This window comes from Periplaneta americana, chromosome 4 (assembly GCF_040183065.1).
Source record: "Periplaneta americana isolate PAMFEO1 chromosome 4, P.americana_PAMFEO1_priV1, whole genome shotgun sequence".
Classification (NCBI taxonomy): domain Eukaryota; kingdom Metazoa; phylum Arthropoda; class Insecta; order Blattodea; family Blattidae; genus Periplaneta; species Periplaneta americana.
The window spans coordinates 73,339,241-73,363,369 of record NC_091120.1 but is presented as its reverse complement, the minus strand read 5'-3'; the positions used below and the strand labels follow the sequence as shown (position 1 = coordinate 73,363,369).

Genomic DNA, 24,129 nt, shown 5'->3' with positions numbered 1-24,129 from the left:
GTGGAAAAAGGAAGAAAATCCACCCCCCCCACGGTCATAAGTAGCCGCACCCCACGAGATGATACAAATTAATTCCATTCGAGCTTTACCTATTTTATTAAGTACAGAGAAGATGCCTTTCTTGGAAATAACGAAACCTCGCTTCTTGCACTCTTCTTTTATTTTCACTTAACTGTACTTGGCATTGGAAAGGGTCGTAATGTACCCCTCCCAAAAAGGCTCGATTTTCTTGGGAATTTCTGCTGTGAGTCGCCGTGCGCTCTGACTATAAGATCACTCACTACTGGTATGTCACCTCGCGCCACAGTTCAGCTGTCGTGTGACTCCTGACGCACATGCTGTCATTCAAATTCGTTATCAGAGATTGGAAACAACCCTGTATGCTTGTAACTTTAATAAATTTCAGAAACTTACAAAATATTATAGTGTTCTTCACTACGGATTTATAAGAATATCAGAAGCTTAACTACTTAATGAATTACACTCATATATTACATGCCATTCTGTCTCTTCTTTTAGCCCAGTGGTGTATGCGAGAGCAGATCGTCCCAATGCTTGCAATGAAAATGTTGCTCTTTTTTGCTCGTGAGTGCACGTGAGCGCATATGCTTCGTAAAAGCAGCTGGGTTGGCCGCCACTGTTCTAAGCTATATAGCCTGCACTTGGGGTTTGCATCAAAGAGCCTCATCTTGTGCATATTATATCGAAATAAAATTTAACGCAAAATTGAAATTAAATAATATTTTCCTCTCTCAATATTACTTGCATTGGCAATAATAACAATTATGCCCAAATTTGTAACAAATATGTACAACTTGAACACTTGTATCGTATTTTAAATGATATTATTTCATAACATGTTCTCCAGAAATTATGCAGTAATTCAGATGTTATATGCAGAGACAGTCGCTTAACCCATCGTAAAAGAGAGGAGCTTTCGCGACAGGTTTTTGATATTTTAAGACACACGTACAAACAATACATGCATATATTAAATAAAGTTAAATTGAGTGTCTTTACTTAAAATGAGCAAATTGCTACTAATGCCTAAGTGCCTGAATATTTTCCATTCGCTTCCTTTCTTCCCAGTAGAAATTCCAGTGTTCTAGGACCTAGGTGATGAGATGTCAAGGGCGTAGAAAATGAAAAGGGGTCTTATCCATTATGGAGATCTCTTCTTGATGCAGATCGCACCTGGGAGAGTTGAAAATTCCAATTTTGCACAAGTGAGCAGCCAAGTAATCATGACCTGTTATTGCTCTGAACATTGCCATAGCTTTTATATCTGGAATATTCTGATGTAGAATGTTTATTTTGTAGCAGTACCGACCATGCTTTTTATTGTTAAATGTTCTGCCAGCTTTTTTAAAAACTATTCTTAATTATTAGTTTTGCAGAATGATGGGATAACTCTTAGTTTGGTTTCTGTAAAATGTTGCTACACTTTTCAGTCATAAGATTTGCAGTTTCAGTTCCATGCAGCCCATAATGTGACGGTATCCACTGGAAATGAATAATTTTGTTCTGATTGATAAGTAATTTGATTATTTCTACTATTTTGATGGGGACTTGTAATTTTTGTCATTATATTGCATATTATGTGATTGCTGACGAATCACTTAGAATAACCACATGTTGAAACATACTGTATTCATTCTATAGACGAGTTGTGTTAGTGTCATCTATATTGCCTGAATTTTTGCATCAAGATGGGTGGACTTTCCAGCTGACACATAAAAACCCAAAAAAGGGAATATATTCCTACTTTAGCACCATCATCTCTGTTTAATCTGAACCAATCTATATAAATATGAAAACATTTTGTTTCTGGATATAAACTGTGAAGTTCGCCTGGGTGGCGCAGTTGGTATAGCGCTGACCTTCTGTGCCCGAGGTTACGGGTTCGATCCCGGCCCAGGTCGATGGGATTTAAGTGTGCTTAAATGCGACAGACTCATTTCAGTAGATTTACTGGCATGTAAAATAACTCCTGCGGGACAAAATTCCTGCACTCGGCGACGCTAATATAACCTCGGCAGTTGCTAGAGTCGTTAAATAAAATATAATATTAAATATTATTATAAACTGTGAATTATTGTTGTTGATGTCTTATGGCTAAACGGGGAAATTACCTCATTTTATTTCTGACATCCTAGTAGAACTTGTAGACGTCGATGTCAGGACTTTTGTCTAACGTTGGGCATAGTAGCAGATGATTGTCATCCATAAAAGACCCCGAAGTCTGGTATAGTGAACATTCACTATGTGGATAGATGTTCATGAACTGTGAATTGTTGCAAGTAAGTATGATTTTTTTCAGTTTACTTGAAGCTAGAATAGTTTTTAATGTGTTCGATTATTACTCCTAAATCCAGTTTCTTTTCATCCAGAGGGGAAGTCAGTATTTTTTTTTCTGTCATTTATTTTGAACGCACTTTTCCTGCAATTTAAGTACAATCTGTATGAAACCATGGTGAGCTTATAATATATATATATATATATATATATATATATATATATATATATATATATATATATATATATCTCCCCCCTAGCACTTTGACAATTATTCATCCTGAGGAGTCCTTAATGATTTTATACTGTAATAAAGCCAGTCTACTGATTTAATGGATTATTGCGCTATTCTAAGTAATAACGTGCATTGCTGTTGTAGATGGACTATAGATTCAGCAGTATCCGTTATCAGTCGTAAAAAATTATCCTGTGTTACAGGTAATTCATTCTGAATCTAGCTATTTGTGGTAATTGCAATGGATTCTCATTTGCATACAACAATATTTGTGTAATGTATGTTTTATATGTGTTATTTAGTTATCTAAAATGAACGAAATATGCAACGATAATAAATTAATCATGAAAGTGACAGTAATTATTCTTTTCATGCATTTGATAGGACAACACAAGAAGCAAATAAGATTATGAAATTATGAAGAAAATATTAAAGAAGAAAATAATATAAGTACCTGTCTACACTAATGTTGCACTTACATAAAATTTATTTCACAAATTGAAAATTAGGAAAAGAAATAATATTAATATCACTTTAATAATAAACGAAATTTTGTGAAAGATAACAAAATAAACAAATGGACGAGTAACTACCTTCAAGTAGACATTAAAATTATGTTTTTCTTTAATTTCGAATTTTGGTTGAGAGAGAGGCATACGTGGCCCTTGTATTTCCTGAATATGCCCATACGTAGACAAAATAATATAGGCTAAAGTAACGGAATGTGCTAGGTTATTCTTATGGTTGTTGTGATCGTATTAAGGTTTTAATGTTCATTCAGTTTTCCTGTAAATTAATTTACAGTAAATTAGAACTAAAAAATTATGAATATGATTTGATAACAATTAAAAAATAATAAATATTTCCACAAATGTTGGCATTATAGGTCGCAAAGATGCTTGAATTGTTCTAATAGAATAAAAGCATATCTACCCTTTCTCAGCTTTCATTTCATGCGTCCTTATTTACTTATTTATACAGGGTGTAACAGAATTATTATTCCTAATTTTCTGATGTGATAGAGGACATGAAATTAAACATTTTTTCTTAATATTTCGATGGGTGTTTCATAAACAATTGATTCAATATGACCCCAAACACAAAAATCAACTGGAGTCATATTTGGAGAACGTGCCGGTCAAGCAACTGGACCTGGTCTACCTATCCAACGATTCGAAAAATGCACATTTAAATCATTCCGACAGTTTAAGCCGAAATGTGCGGGTGCACCGTCGTGTTCAAAGATCACGTTTCTCCGAATATTAATCGGGACATCTTCAAGTAGCTCTGGATCATGTCGCTTAATGTGTTGCTCCTAATAGATTCGTTTTGCAAATTAGCATCACTGTAAGCTGCTCCAAATGTCTTATGCATATCTGCAAGTTCAATATGTATACCGATGCATTTTAATAGGTCTACCATGAAATTAATCTCACAGATGATATTTTGTGACACAACAACAAACCAACTTCAATTATTATTTCCATGGTAACAAGAACAACTGAAACATAAATGCAGCCTTAATGTGAGTGATGAATTGTCTTTTATAAGAAGCATTTCCGAATACTACTTTATTAAGTAAAAATGTTTATTTTCTTGTCCTCTATCACATTACAAATTCATCAAGGCTTAACCAACCAAGAGCATTACTAATGAGGAAATAACAAAATGTGAGTTATCCACAATTCATGAAATACAAAATGCAATTCTGGAAATATCAGGTAAAAAGTGAATCAGTAAACAAACATATAAATAAAGTTGGCAGCAGGTGGAATTCACGAGGTTAGAGCGTGCTAGTATTGTGATCTTGCCTCCGCCGCGCCTTCCTGATCTCTCTCCCCATTCGCCAAAGAGTTGTAATCCTTCGAGGCCGACGTGGAGCAAGTCTTCGTTTTGTGTTGGTCAGTTACTGAACTGACAATGCAGTATGCTAACGTCAGTAGATTCACAGAAAGCAAAATATCTCCATTCTGAGAACTTGATATTCGATATCGATGTCAAAATGAAATGTGCGTTCTTACATTTCCCTCCTCTCATCACTGGAGCGTAAAAACGTCGACTTTAACTCATCGCAATATGTAATTAGAAAAAATTACAACTTAACATATGAATAACTCTTAAACATGAAATAGTAATATACGTTACAAGAGGGGTATGTTGACGTTTTCATGTTCGAGGAAAATACTGAAAAAGCGAAACGTAGTTGAGCTTCTTTAATTTTCGAGAAAATGAAAACAAACATACCGCTCGTGTATCGTACATTATTTTGTGCGAAGATCGTTTATTACATACCTGAAAGACGAATTTCTAATTAGTTGCAATGAAATCTCCATCTTGGTTTCTGTTTAATGACGGCAACTTCGGAAAACCAAAATATCTTTCTTCAACATTGTTGCTATAAAATGTTTTCTGTGTTTACTATACTCCAGCAGGCCGTGATATACGTCTGTCTTTTCTCCCCCAGTCTATAAATGCGAACTTAAAACAAATGGTAAGGTTATGTAATGATTTTTCATTTTAGTATTTTAACAATATTATTTATATAACATATTGCAGTAATAACATTGGCTTCTGGAATCTTGTTGATTTTTTCACGGCTTCCTTAATGTTACTTGTATCAGGAATGCAATAAGTTTTTGCAAATATTTAAAAACAATAATTAACATTGCAATTTAGGTGAAAATGCAGTGGTAAGTTTCCAATTTATAATTATTACTATGTTAAACGTCTCCGAAAATAATATGTTAAAAGCCTAAAGCAGTAAAATGAATGTCGCGCTTAAGCGGTAAGAAGAGGGAAATTGTTATGTGTGTTACGTTGGGAATACTGAATGTGGTATTTCACACTTACCGCGTATTGGTTCTGTGCGGAAAACAAGCAAATACGCACGATCTCGCACGAACTTTATTATTAGAAAAGCAAGTAACTTTTTGTTATAATTAGCTTTAATAAAAACATGTAATAAATAAAGAAAAAGTTATGCTTCGTAACGTCGTGATCTAAGGCGTCAATGCCTGGACTCTCGTCACCGAATGCGCGCTGATCCACACAGCATCGTGAAGAATTTGGGGAGCTACGTTTGGTAGCGAAGTCTGGTTATGCAAATCAGCTATAAGTCTGGGAAATCATCGTGCTAACCACACGATACTCCGGTACTGGTTAGATGATCATTCACGTCTGCTGAGACATGTAAACGTGAGGCCAACGTGTGCTTTTAGGTCTTATTAAGAAAATATATCTAATATAAGATTTCCTGAGTTTTAACATCTAATTGCTTTTAAATTTGAGTTTCAACTTACAGTATAATTGCTTTTAAATTAATATTGTTTAATTCTCAGTGCGACTGGTTAGCTTTTTATACAATTAAACGTCTTTACTCTTTACCAAAGTGACTGTCTAAAGACGTACACACGCCAAAACAGGTAAAGTATCCAAAAATTATTATGGCAATCGATGATATCCGACAACTCTAAGAAGTTTAGTGTCGTATCTAACAAGTATTGTTAAGTATGGTTACCTACTCCATCATTACTTGTGCTTGGTGGACGAGTTATTGATTCCATATTGAAACTGCGATCTTATAAATATTTTGTATTAATCCACCATTCCCAACTCATACACTAAACTCTCTCCTCTCCAAACCAGCCCACATCGCCCGTTGTTAGCTAGTGATCGGGGAATGCTATGGGATAGAGCTCGGACGGAATAATGTTGATGCCTAACGTGAGAAAACGGAAGAACCGTAGGAAATCTCCAAATGCGACCTTGTCCGCTAAAGGCAAGAGACGATATCGAAATACGTGAAAGAAGGTGCAGGCAACAAAACCAAGATACGCTCATTAGGATCAAGATTGCTTTTGCTATTGCGGCAGCTAAGCTAACCCAGTTGAGATGTTTCTATTATGTAACTGTATAGATCTGTCAATTCTTTCCCACATCTCTGCTCCCCGCAATATCTGTGTAGTAGACAGACGTAAACATAGTACGAACGTTATTGCGTTCAGTAGCTTGGCTTTACGAGAGCTGGACTCGGGACGGATCCATACACTTAGGCACGCCTTGGCCCTATATATATGATGATTATACAGGTCCGACAGGTGGCCTGGGTGGGATTCGTGACTCGACGCTGACAGGTGGCTACCCGGCCTCAGTCCCTGGTAGAGCCAGATCTCCCAGGGGAGTGGAGAGCGTTGGTGGAATGATAGAGGGAAACGGGAGTACCTCGCGAAAAACCCGGGATCGAACCCAGGCCGTCTGGATGAAAGACAAGCGCGCTAACACTTGAGCCACAGACGTGGCCCCACTGCGATGGGCATTCTGTATCAGAAAAATGATAAATAAATTGTCTCCGATATATCACACTTCTATACATTAGATGGCTTCGGCGAACAAGATCAGTTTCCTCCTGAAAAGGGGGGGGGGTGGCCGGCTGGTGAGAACCTGCAGTACGACTGCCAACCTGCTGGGCCTCACGTAAGTCGAATGTTAAAAACCGAGAGACCGACTTTCCGGCGACGCAGTTGACTGTGAGCTGTACACTAGCGTTTGTCTGCTTTCCATCTTTACTAAGCATAGCGGCACCTTTATTATATTCTTATGTGTCGATGAAGTTCAAAGTTTCAGGATTCCAAGCGACCTCCAAGTTTCTTCCGACCGTAAGGTAAGATACATTTTGTATTAACAAATCGAAAGCATTTACGAAAATTTGATACCTAAATATCCCCAGGCAGTTTCATATCTATTTATAATATCTCAATCCATTCTGTTCCTGTATGGGTGTTCATCACTGCCTATTCGTATTAATATTGGAATTTATTACTTACTTTCTCAGATAGAGTTAGCACGGTAACAGAGGGATTCAAAATGCAATACCATTAGCATATCGATGACAAAGAAGTGATACCTCGTATCTGTAACTTTTCAGGTGAATAAAATAAATGTTTTAATTTTTCTTTTTCAAAATAGACAAACTTTTTATTTATGTTTGTGCTTTGCAAGATCTTCTATTCGAAGACAAAATATCAGTTAAACTGTGCAATTTTGTGAGTATAATAATAATAATAATAATAATAATAATAATAATAATAATAATAATAATAATAATGCAGTTAATCTAAGTAACAATGTAGTTAAACTAAATTATTTTTGTAGATAAGATGTATCACACCTTAGCCATCGATATAGCGATTAAAATAATATGTATTTCATCTATGAGTGATTTTATGCGAAATTTAATACGTGGTGGATTGGAGCAAGGTTTGATCAGTTACTAGACACTAGAGCAGTGGTCGTCAACACTCGCTGAAATGGGTAACGGGTAAGCAGTGCATCATAATATGCCCCGTCGTGCAGCAGGAAGAGGGAGAGAGCATTCCCGCCAGCAGCCACGGATGCACCATAGTAAAGTCTCTTATCCGCGGGTATGAGACGCTAGCCCAAGGGTGCACTGTGCTGATGAGCGCTGCACTACAGCGAACGAATAAGGGATGGTTCGGTCTATGATGGAAACAAGGACTTTTATCTTCACCATTACTTAACAGACAACAGCTCCGAGGCCCTCTGAAGCTCCTGTCGAATGAGAAGGTTTGAGGTCCTAGAACCAACAGGGAAGGTGAGTGATAGTGACAATGCACATCCTAGAGAAGAAATTATGAAAACAAAGATTATACCTCTCTACTCTCATATACTGTAGGTCCACATGAGACACTCAGATGTTGGAAGACCAATAATTTTATTTTTATATTATTTGTTAATTACATCCAGGAACACAGAACAAAATGAAAGTAACATGTTGTAACAATGGAGACAGGAAGATTATCAAAGCAAATCATGACATAATTATGTTGCAAGAGGTAAAAGAAGTTAAGGAAGACCTACGAAAAGATGGTGTAAGAATGTAACGGACCAATGAGAACCCAATACCCTGTTCGATAATGATGAATTGAGGACGATGATATTATTATTATTATTATTATTATTATTATTATTATTATTATTATTAATTGTTTCGTTTCATTTATTTCGCCTTATCTGTTCCTCTCAACTCTAAATTTTAATGTAATTGTACTGATTTGGTCTTAAAAATAAATTCAAAGTAGTACACTAAAATAAAATTGCGCAAAGAATATTCAACATATTCATATTTTGTGCAAACTCTGGGTGTCAATGAAAATAAAAATAGTAAAATTAAATCAACTGAGATTAATTTCGTAAAAAAACTAAATAATTTCAAGAAAAGAGGACATAAATTTTAAATAAGTTTAAAAAAGATAAACTTGTAAAATATCGCGCGAAATGAACAGGTGATACAGGCCTACTATGAGTGTAAAACAGCATACCACCGAAATTAGCACACTACATTAGAAACCAAGGGTTAACGAGAACAGAATAGGATCAGAAAGCAATGAAAATTTTTGGAATTTCAATAAAATTGCATAGAATGTTTACAGTCGGAAACTTAAACGTTCATTCTAAGTAGCCCTACATGTATAATTATGATTCCAATTAATATTACAATTATAACCACCACCAAACTACAACCACAATCTAATATATACAGTCACGAAGCTCAATATGTAATAAATATACATCCATAGATAGTTGCTAACCACTAGGATCGCTACTATCGCCTCATTACAGACAATGCGAAATAGTACCTGCACAATCTATTGTTCCTAGCAACCTCAACAACTCAAGCTTCGTGACTGTATATACTAGACTGTGCTACAACCATAAACATTGTTGTCATCACTAGTCTTTAAGGATTGGGCCTTTCGGTATAATGGACAATATTACACATTCGTAATTAAAGATCTCTATAGCCACAAGATCACCGGCGTAATGCAATATATGGCACATGGTCTGTTCTTATGGAGGAAGATGAGTATCTTACTAAGTGACGTATTAAACATGGTTCCTCTGTATTTTTATCTGAATACATTATTATTGATTCGCTACCTCTGCAGACAACTAAACTCCACGATTAGCACATTTTTTTTACATAAATTGGATATGAACCACTTTTGCATGAATGCCTATATACCAAGCATGCTACGCTAACCTCCAAGCTAGGTACATCTCCCACCCACACCGGCCGATCGCTCTAAAGCACGCTGTGTATTCAGAATGCATACAAGCAACCCCATGTACCTCCTGAACCGGCTTCCTTCGCACGTCACCGTAGGTTTTGGAAGAGATATAAGAACGAAAAAACGCTAACGGGATTAAGTTCATGCCTATATCTGATAAAAACCTCAACTGCGACTTTGTCCGTTACAATTGTCACTATAGATTTTTATGGCCTGACCGGAACTCTTAAACAGAGCGCCTGCATGGTAGGCTCATTGTGTAGACGTCATAGACGATACGTTCCCGCGTTGGCACTGTATACACCACCCCTTCATTTCTTCCTCAAATATTCTACTAGTCTGCGTGTACCTATTGTAAACAAAGGTTGAACTTGGTGCCATAGTATTCTAATCAGCGGTTAGGAGTGGTGGAATATGGCGAATAAATTGTAGGTTTCGTTTTAATTCCCAAGAAACATGGGTACAAGTCTGTTTCATTACTATAAATAAAGGTAAAGTTCAATACCTCAATTGTTCAGGTGAGATTTATATAAAACATCAGACGGAAATTCGATCTTGAAAAAGATTTTGGTAAACATATAAACTTACAGGTAAGGCTTTAAAATAAGATTGTTAAAAATTGTTTACATTAATAAAACAATAAAATAGTTATTACATGCGATAAAGCAATGCATTATTTTAATTTAATTTGTTGTGCTTGTTGAAATAGTGAGAAAGTTTTCAAGAATCATCAAGAATAAATTGGTAATGAAAAAGCCAACTCACAATGACTACAAGGCTAGTTGAATATGTAGTCCGATCAATTTGTCGCATAGAGAACAATAACCTTTTTCAAATGTCAGGTAAAACTGGCAAGGAATTGTATGAATTATTACTTAGTAACAAGTCTTCTAACTTACGTAATTTCGCAAGTAAGATGCTGGCAATCTTTGAATCTACGTAGGCCTATGTATGCGAATAATATTTTTTCTAAAATGACCCTTATGAAAAATTGATTTGAACTATTTAATGTAATGATATGCCGCATTAATTTTGTATATCCCTAAGCGGAAGAGAAGCCAAGTTCTTGTAGGTATCCGTTCATGTAAACACAGCAGTTACGTCTGAAATATTATGAAAGGAGTGAACTTGATCATCTACACCTTGATCATCCCCTCCCTTATGCCTACGCCTGGTCTAGATATTAATACATAAATATATTCTGCTTTAAGACACACACACTGTGTATGTGCAGTAAACAAGAGCCCCTGTATGTATGCTGCTTGTGGACAGTCGTGCGAAATAATTGTTGCCTACACACAGGTGGACTCCCATCAAGACTCGCTTAAAATTTTAATTCCATATCCGTACATCGTACAGTACCATAACGAGAAATAAAATTATGTACTTCAACCATGGATGTGTAAGCGAAACCCCTGATCACGTATATAACAGATTGACCAACGCAATGTTAAAAACGGTAGCATGTGGAATAGAACAACCACCAGGATCGCCACCGTCAACTGGAAACGAACGCTAGATGGAAGTACAGTTGCTCCATGCAATTCAATGAGAGTTATGACGTGACTCCTTCTACTGTTGCTAGATGGCAGTATAGTAAACTTGATAAAAGTTGTTGCCGTCAAAGCCTATAAGACTGAGCAATCTGTTATATAATGATCAAGGGCGAAACGTATACAATAAGGGAGCTCCAAATTTTATTTCAGTATCTGTACACTCTGACAGGTAGAATATTTGTGGAGGGAGAAATGAAGAGGTGATGTATACAGTGCCCACGCGGGAATATACTGCTCACGCCTGCATTAAACTTATTTAGTAGAATTCTCGTGTCGTGAGATTTACATGACACATGACCTCCGCTTAAGACAACACATTAGGAACAAGCATTCGTGCTCCAAACGGTATTCGAACTCATGTTATAGTTTAATCTTAGTAGGTGCGTACAGCACAACCTGCAAAATTATATTTAATGATATTACATTATTCATATAATACATATACAGTAATAATTGAAATGTAGTTGAATTAGGCTATAATAAAACCACAGTTTAGTATATACAGTCACGAAGCTCAATACTTAGTAAATATGCATCCATAGATAGTTGCTAACCACTGGGATCGCTACTATCGGCTCATCACAGACAATGCGAAATAGTACCTACACAGTCTATTGTTCCTAGCACCCTCATAAACTCAAGCTTCGTGACTTTATATACTAGACTGTGGTAAAACCTCGTTACTCCGGACTCCGATAATTCAGATACTAAAAATATAAATAACTTCCGTATAAATGAGGAATGCGAGGTTAGGTACAACAACCACTTGAGACACATCCGCGTAGTGACGGTAATAATCTCCAAATTGTCCCAACAGAATACAGACGAGTATTTAAACCAATTTCAACGGCAATCATTTCGAGTGATGCACAGCCAGGTCCCTCTAGCATATCATCATAATTATCACGTACAGTATGTACTAGTATTGTATTGTATTGCATGAAATGTTATGTATATTAATTAGGCCCTTTAAACGAAGACTATAAACATATTTGTTTTGTTGTTGTAAACGAAGTTTTAATACACTTTCTGTTGTTCTTTTAAGTTATTTCAGTTCATCCATTCGTTAATTCCAAAAACTTATCCCCCATTTAATCCGGATTAACGAGTTTTGTCGAATGAATTGAATTCTGAAAGTTAACTTTCGATTCCAGAAGTAGACTACCAATTATGTCCTGTTTTTGTGCCAGATAGGAGTAGGCCTAATGCCTACAAGCTGATTACGACTACGCCTAGATCTCTTCTCATACACTTTAAGGTTGAAACGTTTTTAAATAGACGGTTAAAATAGGAGTTTCAACAGAGAAGCCCACATATTCCAGCTTGAGCCGGTTTAAGGCGCTCTGTCACCTTGGACTGACCTACAAGTCAAACCTGTTCTAATGTCTGCACCCAAACTGCAGTACGTGTTACGTGTTTCTACAAGGAGAATGGAAGAGTGTCTATTTCGAGACGAGTTCACAGACCCAAAGGATTCAAGCCATGAGCTTTCAATTCTGACTAAAATTTTTTTCATCTACCTTTGAAGCTTACATTTTGGTCTCTTTTTGACATATCTACAGTACCGTACAATCGATTATCCGACTTAAATTGGATCTGAAGGGGTAGGATAGAGGAAAATGACGGATAATGCAGAATAAGAAGGAAATATATAATAAAACAAGTGTTATAGTAAATAAAAATTAGAACAAAATGTTAATGAACAATGAGAATATAGTAGCCCCACAGTAATTATAAAGAGTAGAGTATTTAAGAAAAAATGCATCATTAATGTTTTCTTGTCTGTTAACTGAAGTTCTCTTGCTGCGAGATCAACCACGAATAGTAACGGACAATACGGAATGTCGGATGATCGAATGTTGGATAACTGAGACTATTGTACACTGAGAGAATACTGATATGGTATGATTACCAAGACATGGAGACAGAATTACGTCGGTTCTCCACATAAGACAGCAAAATGTCACATTGACAATGAACAAATATAAAAATCCTAGGAGGAATTCGATTCCGCAAACGCGGCTTCCACTTAACGTTAAGCCATCGCGTCTCAGCCGTTCTGCACACCGCGATCTGCAGGCTTAATCATGTATGTATCCTTGGAGGAACTATTGGTACACCTAATATGAAAAAAGTTCCGAACATAGAGAAATGAAATATCTCCTCTGGGAAGTAATATCCTCTAGGATATAACAAATTTATGAAAATACTAGAGACAGTCACCTGTTGTCTCATACACTTCCTCAATGAGATATCTACGAGCCATTTTATCTTAATGAGATTCATTATTTAGAGAAAGATTTCTCGTCTGTACAAGTAATTTCTAATTTCGTAGTACTGAATTTAGCTAACTTTCCTGACTCATTGTGGTTATCACTTATCAGTTACCTAGTGTTTATTTTTCATTTTCCGTAAAACTATCTCAAACATTGCTGTCTTATTCAGTACAAAATATCAGTGGCGTATACTGGTTAAAGGGTTTGGGCTACCACTGACCCTATTATTACACAAAATATATCTAACAATTACTTTAATTTTAATTACTATGGTAAAACTAATAATACAAAATTATTACATTATGTTATATTATAAACTTTTTCTTTTGTAATTTCCTTGGGCTACCGCCGGTAGCCCGGGTAGTCCGCAAAATACTCCCCTGCAAAATATAAGGCGCTCAGCGCACAAATGGCCCAACTCACAAATTTATATTTCCACTTTATCTCTTTGTAACAGTGTGCGAAATGCGATACCCGAAGGAAAATTGTATTGAAATCTCATGGAAAAACTGGGGATGATGATTAGGTCGATTTACATTTTGAAGAGAACAATATTAGGAACCTTTAAAACAATAAACTCAGTACCGATATGCAAATTTTGTGGGTTGGGCTGTTTGTGCGCTCAGCTCCTCATATAATACGTGCACCTATCTGGGCATACATATAATTACTTACTTACAAATGGCTTTTAGAGAACCCGGAATTTCACTGTCGCCCTCAAATAATCCCGCCATCGGTCCCTATCCTGAGCAAGATTAATCCAGACCCACCTCCATCAAATCCATTTTAATATTATTCTCGCATTTACATCTCGGCCTCCCCAAAGGTCTTGCATAATATAATGCACACATAAATACAAAAATGTGTGCTGGTATATACACCGTGAACCATAAGTAATGTCATTAATTTCAAGGGGGTATTTTTTAAATATTTCAGACAAAAAGTTTAATACAGTTTTGTCCGTTTTTGCTTTCTTTTCGAGAAAAAAAATTATATTAAACATTTCATAGCGTATTTTGGAAAAGCTACTGAATTAATTTCAATATGCTAAGACAATTTAAGAGAGCAGTATATTATAATAATAAACAATTGGAAGAATTTCAGTTTTGTCCTTTAAATGTGAAACATTTTATCTGAAGAAATATAACTTTTCGTTCTAGAAAAGAATTTTAAAATGTTGCATTTGTTTGGATCAAATTTCTACACATTTAAAGGACAAAGCTAAAATTCTTTCAATAACTTATTATTATAATACTCTGCTCTCTTAAATTTACTGAACATATTGGATATTAAATCAATGGGTTTCCCAAAACACGCTGTGAAGTGTTTTATATAAAACAATTTTTATCTCGAAAAGAAAGCCAAAGGAGCTAAATTATATTATACTTTTTTATTTGAAATAACTTCAAGAATAACTCCCTGAAATTAATGACATTACTTAGTCCACTCATGACTTTTCTCAATATCAATTTCTTAATTTTTACTTAAATTAATTACTTCCCCAATTATAAAACTGTTGAATTGTCACTTGTTGATTTAATGTATAGAACTATTATAGACGAAAAAAAATATGTCTACAGGCTTGCGAAGAACCTTTATACCAGAAAAGGCAGTCGCAGGGGTAACGCTGGCAACCGCCTAGAGCTTCAAGTTCTCACTCAACTACATCACGTGCCATAGAGTAAGTACACGTGAACCTTACATTGAAGTTTTAAGTTACAGGAGGTATTTTATATTTCGATTGACATACTAGAAAATCAATCATCACAATTTTGACGATACATTGTAATCATTTTCCTTCAGTTCCTCCTATTCTTTAATTATTTTCTTATTTAAATATGAAGTTCTACATAGTCCCTAAGTTGTATAGGTTACACTATGTACCTAGTTAACATTTCACAGTTATAGTAATCAATTATACAAATTATGTGAATTTATAAAGATGACGTAATTGTTTACCTAATTTGTGCTACATAGTTTAAAAATAAATGGTATATTAATTTAAAATATTACAATAAATTTATATTTCAATCTTATTAAATAAGCATCAAACAATTAGAAATAATCGAAGACCTCCCTCGAATAAGGGTGTAACCAACTTCATAATACAAGTTTCAGGAGAAAAGACAATAATTTTAGGGCCTTATTTCTTTAGGCCTATTTTTACTAGTAGAACTACTTGACTAATCAAGGATACAAGTTTATTCAGCTATTGGATGCATTCTTTTATTGTTATAAATGAATGCTTCAAAATTACTTTTCCACCGAAGTCACATATTTCATTAATTTGATGTTACACCCTTTTTCGAGGGAAGTCTTCAATTACCGTACACTATTACAATTATTAATACATAGCGTTCGATTTGCTGAGTTCGTAGAGCAACTGGCTACGAACTGGAACGTCCTGGATTTAACCTGGAGTGAACTTTTTGTGATGCCAAAACTTCCAGAAGGCCTCAAAGTTCACTCAGCCATCTGTCAAATTAGATACCGGGTCTTTCCTTAGAGTAAAAGACAGTTAGAGTGTGGTGCCAACGACACCATCTCATTCTAGTGCCGAGGTCAAAAAATTTTGGAACTCTACCCCAAGCTCTCCAAGCGCCTTCATGGCATAATAGAACTATAGGAAATATATTACTTTTATCTACTATGAGTAGAGATCACACGTGATGTGTTCTTCTAACAGAAATACTTATTTTTTAATAATGGCAGTTTTTAATATCACTTATATAGTTTTGAGTCTAAGGGAAAAATTATATTAATAAAAAATTATCTCGTATTCAGTAAAAAATGCCCGCTAAAATTTTTGTAATTGTGTAAAAGGCTTTACAATGTAGTTACGAAAATTTTTGCAACAGCTGTTTCCAGTAACCGGCTGATCTTCAAGGAAACGTCAATCGCCCTCATAATCGTACGCTGGTTTAGACCTAAATTCGCCACCAGCAGGCTAACAAAGAGTTTGAAAGCTTATTTTGTTCCACCCGTCCGACAAGAGCAGCAGGATGGTTCAAGGTGGCGAGCGTTGTGGATCCACCTCTGCATTGGAGCGAGGTTCCAGGGATACCAGTTCCAGGTGAGTTCCGAACAGTGCAAGCCTTTTAACTGTAGACTTTTCAGAGGAAAAAATTCATGTCAAACACAAAGAAGTTTATTGAACGGTTCAAGACGCTTTTCTGAAACAGGCTATTAACTTCTTTGAAGAAAATGATTGAAAGACATGAAGTTTCTTTGTTTCTCTTAATTTTATTTGTTCTTATGTTAATCGCATGAACTTAATTTAAATATATGTTATGTAACACAAAGGAATTATTGGACTATGTATAAATAAAAATATGGCAGTAGTTTCCTATAAGAACTATTTTCTTGAAGAATTTAAATTAAAATAAACGTTTTTGTGTTAACAGTATCAACTTGAATAAGCAGGCCAAAGGTATTCAGTGATATTTACGCTGCAAACAATAATACTGATTGTCCTTTGTTTACTTATTTTAGGAAAGCTGGGTTCGAAGCTATTCAGAAGAAAGATCAGGAAAAGAAAGTGTCAGAAGCTACAAATAAGAAGAATGGACAATATGGTGCTTGGGGTCCTTTGTATAAGAACAAACAAAATTTTGTGGACATGCATACCTGTTAACTTCATTCAATGGAAAAATGTTGGATATATTCTCATTTTTATCTAATTTACGACACATTTTTTCTTCTAGTCTTTAATTGGTAATAAGGATTCCGAGATTACAAGTAAATATTTTCACTTTAACATTTAACATTTGTATTGGTAAAGGAATGAAATAGAGGATGAATAAGTAACTAACTTGATTCCCATAGCACCTAGTAAATGGACAAAAGAACAAAGAACATTCGCTTGCAACAGTTAGCCTTCCATTGCAATCAACAAAAGCAATAAAACCTATAATTTTATACACACCAATAGTATGTTTCAAAAATTCTCTCATTGTTCCAATTCCAAATTTCATTTCAATAAACACACAACTTCTATTAAAGGTGTAAAATTAAATTTTCCGATAAATGTTTGTCTCAAATATTTTTGAAGCATACTAATGGTTGTCACACTTCTACATCGGAAAATCAAAATTGTTATACAAGTTTCTATAGATTTTAGTCAGCACTCATATTACGGTTAAGGGCACATGTAAATTTCGGCGTAAGCAAAAATAAAGTATGAAAATGTAAATTGCATTTCACATTCAGTCAGTAATTCTTTGCACACCCATTAAAGAATTGCGATAATTTAACACATTCTTTCGCCAAAGTTACTCATAAGTAACTGTCGCTAAGTTATTTGAGAGAAATGTGAAGATATAGTTTGGATTAGAAGAGTACTTGGTAGCAGGCGCAACCAAGATAATTGAGAACTTAGATTGCTGTATATAGTTCGTTGCACGAAATAGATAATGAATTAGGACCGACTTCTTTTAATTCATCAATTACTTATAGAATAACTGAACAAGTTAAATATTAAGAAACAAAGTAATTTTAAATATGTTTTGGAAGTTGGAAAATGACAAAGAGCGCCATCAGCTAGTTGCATTGATGGGCAGATGTAGTTTTCCCTACTACAGCAAACAATGGATCTATCATCGTATCTACACGATCGGTCAAAAGTTTTCGACCAGCTATGAAAACAACTATATACTTTATTTCAATGTACAAACACATCGGAAAAACTAATAAACCAAAAAAAAACAAATATTTTCTCTCTCTAGCATTATGATATGATAGAATATTCAAAATGAAATCCTTGTTTTAACCACAAATGTGATAGGTGATCGAAAACTTTTGACTGGTAGTGTACGTAAACTCTTTGTCCGTTCTGCTGATCTTTAGAGACGAGGAAAATGTTTGCGTCCGAAAAAGAGAGTTTGAGATTTAGCATTAAATTAAGATAAACAATTTAAGACTAATGGATATTCCTTAGGTTTAGACTAAGATATGTAGGCCTATGTTCATTTGTTTAATATACAATATTTATCACTGAACTGCTGTATCTAACTGTATTACTTTGCATCCTCCATTGGATGTTTGTAATATGAGACAGAAGAAGGCAATATTAATGATACAGTACATTAATATTTTTATGTAAGTTTTGTTTACCTAATGTGTGCAATAGTTTCTAACAAACAAGTTTGTGTCAAAATTGTTCCACTCCTTTTACAGATATATCATTTACTTAAGTTATTAATGTACTTTGAATGTTAGTAGTATATTTCGTTTTCCGAACATTTGATACAAATCAGTACTGTGATACTATAACCTAATAGCTTTAAACTGTTGTTGTTGTTTGGTCTACTGTCCGAAGACAGATCTGAATCTTACAAGTGATACCAAGAAGGACCACTCATGAGGCAATCAGCCAGGAGATAATGGGGTAGAGTGGCCAGTTCCTTTCCCTCTTCATTGTTCTTCCTCTGACACATATCGTTAAGTGAGATGTACTGCTTGATAATAGAGGTACGTACATATCAGCCAGTACCTCAGAGGACTACATTAAACTATAGGTCATTTCATGTTGTAGAGAAACAAAAGTCACATTCACTAAGTACGGTAATTAATAAACGTTACATGGACATCCAAGCAGTTATTTATGACAAATATGGAGACGAGAGACAATTTGAAATCCTTATGAAAAGAGTAACATCATCTATGTCATAGTCGAAGGTACTTATTAGCAAGCATTGACAATGCCGCCATAGTACCCCAGTTTGCAGAGCATTGGCAGACTTGGGTTCTCATCCCGGCGATGGACAAACCCAAGGTTCCTGAGAGTATTTCTCGGGGTTCTTCCTTTTCCTTATACCGTACTCTTCATTTCAATACTCGTTAGTTATTAGGCTCATTTCCATCAATGTGATAACAACCAAAACGGTGTTGGAGTGATGTAGTATTGTGGCTGGCTTGTTGGCCTAGATGTCATCAGTCTGAGGAAGCATAGTACGCTTTCGGGAGGGACTTCACCAGAACCCTAAGCCTACATGACTTACTCGACAGATGGCACCACAAATCTGATCATAATATCTACAAAGAAAGGTCCCTTTAACAAACAATCCTAAAGTAAAGGAGTGGTAAGGTACAATAAGCACATTGGAGGCTGCAGTGCTAACATTCGGGCACCTTCTCTGTGCACAGAGAAGGAACATTGCCAAATGATTTCTTTACAAATTAAAAAAATATACATGACTCATAACTGCCAACCTATATAAATGGAAAATATGGTGATTTTGATTTCAAGAATAAAACTCAAAAATACATATGCCTACCTGTCTTATTGCGCCTCGTTGCTTGTTGTCTTCAACGATGTTGTGGTAGCAGATTTTGTATTTCTTAAAAATGATCATCAAAAGTTTGTGCAAAGCACTGACCGTGCTGTCGAAACTTCATAATTAAAGTTTTTCCAGGTTATTGTTGGACATTGATGCTCGAAATTGAGTTCTTGTCTTCTTCACCCGAACGAAATTATTTTTTTTCACATTCTACATTACTATGCGTTATGTTTAAGATATCAAGCATGACTTTACTTAATTTGTCGTACTTTAAACATCCATCTGCATTTTCATTTCACCCACTAGAGACTACTGTGTATCTATTCTCTCCTGGAGTATAATACTGTTGGGCAAATCATCCAACTGCAGATCACAGAATTGTGACTGTAAATCATCTTCACTTATTTCTCTATCTTCATTGCTATGTACAGGCAAAATTAATGCGAACATATCAACAAAAAAGTTTACACATGTAAATGAACAATGAATGAAATTGGATATGTAGCAACTTGAGCATCACTTTTGAAGGGAAACTTGTGGATCATGTAGTCAGTCACATGCAGCACTGTAGTAGTTTCTGACTATGGAAAATAACTTCAGTTTGTCTTCTGTTTCCAGATGTTTTACTACCTTGAAAGCTGCACTTCCTATCACCAGGTCCATATCATCTCTCTGATTTGTTCTATAGTGATAGTAAATTAAAAAAAAAATGGAAGTGCTGTCTTTCACAACTACTCGTATATGTTTTACAAATCTTGACAAAACACTTTTAAAACATATCACAGAGCAGTAACCGTAACACAGGGATATGAGGCACTTGAGATTGTAAAATAATATTTGTTTCCTAAAAAGAAGGTAATGTGTTCAAGAAAAACAGACAGAAGGCTTTATTTATACTACTTGTTAGGAAAAGAAACAACCTTTCTTCACACGAAACAATGCAATTTTGTTCTTTATTTGAAAAACACTTTTTTTTCGACTGTCCATGTGATGTAATGCTAGATTCAGGTTTTCTTTTTCCTACAAAACCATATTTTTCCTTTTCTTTGAGACTAGGCCTATAATAGTAGACAAAGAAGTGGACCTAACCATGTTTGTATCAGTGCTGGCAGGCCTGTCAACCTGTGTTTTTGCTGAAGATACAGGACTGTCATTCTGTGAATTTACTGCTGAGTCAGGTCTGAGGCCTTGTGATGTTACTGCATGAGCCCCTGCAAATGGTGTAGGCTTATTCTTGGGGATTTTGTAAGTGTCCAAACTAGATGTACTTTTTTATTCTTTATTTCTTCATGGAAGAAGGTGACTAGGGGCTGCCACTGTTCCACCATTCGTTGCAAACATTTGCTTAAGGATAACCAACGAGTAGATAGGCCTACATGTTTCAGGATTTTTCTGACATCAGTGTCATGCAGTTGTAATTCCTTCAACTTGTCTTTTCCTTTCGAGGTTTTCTCTAAATATAAAAATGTCTATAATGATTTCATCAACTTTAATTGGTAAATAAGCAACTGTCTTCTCGGCTGCTAAATTAGCAAGTTGCTAAGGGCACCCCATGACAACTAGATTTTCTTGTTCTTCCTTTAAAACTGCAGATACGCCATTTTTCGATCCAATCATAACAGGTGCGTTATCTGCATCCCAGGCCAAACAATTTGAGAGTGGTATCTCATGAGATTTGAGGCAGTCAACAACAAACTTACTAAGTCTGCCTCCGGTTCATTTTCCTTCTACTGCTGACAAGCCAAGAAGACAGCTTTCAGTTTGATGTATTTCATTATTAAACACAGTAACGACCATAGGATATAATTTACTGTCACTGTCATTACTGCCATCTGTTGCTATGCTGAATGGTTGCTGTAGTAAAGAAGTAATGATCGAGTTTTCTTGCTTTAATGCAAGCTCAACTAAAATGATGGCAGTTGTCTTTGTCCTGGCACATCCATATTGATTTGCTATATCGGATTTCGGAAATATTTTCCTAAATAATGGGCCAGCATGATCTGCACAGGCAATTGACAGATTGTATTCCACTATGAATGAAGTGAACAAGCACTCTGCACATATGACACTAATGGCACTATTATTTTCGTTTAAGAAGAAACTTTTGTCGATTTTTACGATTCCGTTCTTCACAGTGAACATTGTCTTTATGTTTTAGAGTTTTTAAATGCGTAATAATATCGCCTTTACCACCATGAGACACATTTAAATCACACCGGCAGAGAGTACAAAAAGCAAAAGTGGCACTTTTCTTTGATTTGGCTATACATTAAAATTCCACGACATACGCTTCTTTACAACACTGTTCATACAATTTACTTGTTTTGGGTTTTTTCAATGACATCGTGTTCATCCTGTCTTCTACATCGCAATTACACAAACTAGAAAACTTATTCCCTTGCTGCAATGTAACCGTAGTGATGCTTCCAAGTTCCACGTTGTCGATTGGGATGCTCATTTCGAGGTCGTGTGCAACTATTTTACCAGAACAAGCGATCAAACTTCCAGCCACGGTCTGCAGCCAATGGCATGGATTTCGCCACACAAAAAGCGAACATGGATAAAATTAGGAAGAATGACATACGATTTCAGAAAATCGGGATACGAGTCAAAAATCGGGAATCTCCCGATTAATTTGGGAGAGTTGGCAGGTATATTGAACTTCCTTTTAAATTACCTAATTCTCATATTCGCTTTCGAAATTAAAATTTGCTAGTTTAAATTTCAACAGCGTTAAGCTTCTTAAATATCCAGAATAAACGGCTTATCCCACCAATGCAAATCTATAATTAATAGTACAAATTATAATTATTTAAAATTACCATCTATCTAAAAAAATTGGTTTACTTACACTTAGTCAAATTATAACTTACACTAATAAAATTTTAATATCAAAATGGTTCAACCAAAGGCTATAGAGACTAAGAAAGGAGCAACTATAAGAATATAGGTTAACATTTTATGTTCGATAAGCACATCAAATGTTAGTTCATACTGTTAATTGTATGTACTGTTTATTAATGATAGTTTAATAGGTTCTTTATGAAACTAAATAGAGTATTGAAGACTTCTATACATCTGTTACTTCAACAAGAAGAACAAGTTTAGTCTTAATTAATTTGACTGAAAATTTCACTAACGTAACATGATTAGTATTATCATAGAAACATTTCTCATTATGTGTAAGTATTTTAAATATTGTATGGTACTAAAATAGGAGTAAATATTAGAAACACAGTAAGCTTGCTAATTAATTTCTACTTCCTACGTCATGAAAGTCCATATGCAAAAAACATTTTCAATTAGGACAATACTTTATTTTACTTAAAAATGCATATATGTACCTGATTTATAACAGCTGATCATGCTGTATATAAACTTAATAAACATTAACTATGATAAATGCTATAATATGTAGTAATTGTATTAATTATAACTAATTGCAAGTATATACAAGTAAAATTATGTTTAAGATTTATTTGTATATGGTAAGTTGAATATACACTATAAAAATAAATCTGAGATTTATTCCGGAGATATTTGTATGTTATAATTAAAATAATTCACTTTTAAAATAATAGTAATTACCACTCAAATTATCTTAAATAAAGCACTTGAAAAATCATTGTTATCAATATAGCCTATAGGCTAAGCTAAAAGCTATTTTAATCATTATCTGCTTGTCATAAAAATTTTTTAGTGGAATAAATTGTTAATTACTGGATACAAAAGTATTTTTGTGCAACTCCAGAGCTCTTAACTTGCCATTATTTACCCCGAATCTATGAGCGTGACTCATAGATATCGCTAGTGCCAAAAATCATAATCACTTATTTCAACAGAGACAATCCAGAGTGCACCACGGGGTCTACATTATACTTGTAATAAATGGTGCTAATGGAGAATTGTTGGGATGTCATAGAGAAACCAGACTACTCGGAGAAAAACTGTATTACCTGGACCACGAGCTTACTCAGCACAAGTTATACATTGAGAATGGATCGACCGGGATTTGAACACAACCTCCTGGCTTATAAGCCCGGTGAATTAGCACTGAACAACTGTGGTGGTTACAAAAGTAAAATTAATTTTTTTCCGATTTTTTTTTGTTTAGTCAACTGTCCGAAGACAGGTTTGAACCTCACAAGTGATACCAACATAGTACCACTTATAAGGCAACTAGGCCAGGAGAGACTGTGTAAACAAAAATTACAAAAGTAATGTTGATAAAAAGAGGTGTAACGCAGGGTTTTTCAGTAGATATAATTTTAATTCCACGTATTTTCTCATTTAATTCCTCATATTTTCTTCTAATCTAAAAAATTCTTGAACTGGCATATTATTCAAGAAATGGAATCTTTGCATCAGCACCCAGCGCCATAACTTTGTCGTAGAGCTGTA

At 35.0% G+C, this 24,129-nt stretch overlaps 1 long non-coding RNA gene across 1 annotated transcript; it reads left to right on the top strand.

Moving 5' to 3' along the window:
• Positions 1 to 16,308: 16,308 nt before the first annotated feature.
• On the top strand, positions 16,309 to 17,642 carry LOC138697930 (uncharacterized). Its single transcript, XR_011331630.1, has 2 exons — positions 16,309 to 16,523; positions 16,943 to 17,642. It is a non-coding gene; the product is annotated as an uncharacterized lncRNA (long non-coding RNA).
• Positions 17,643 to 24,129: the final 6,487 nt, after the last annotated feature.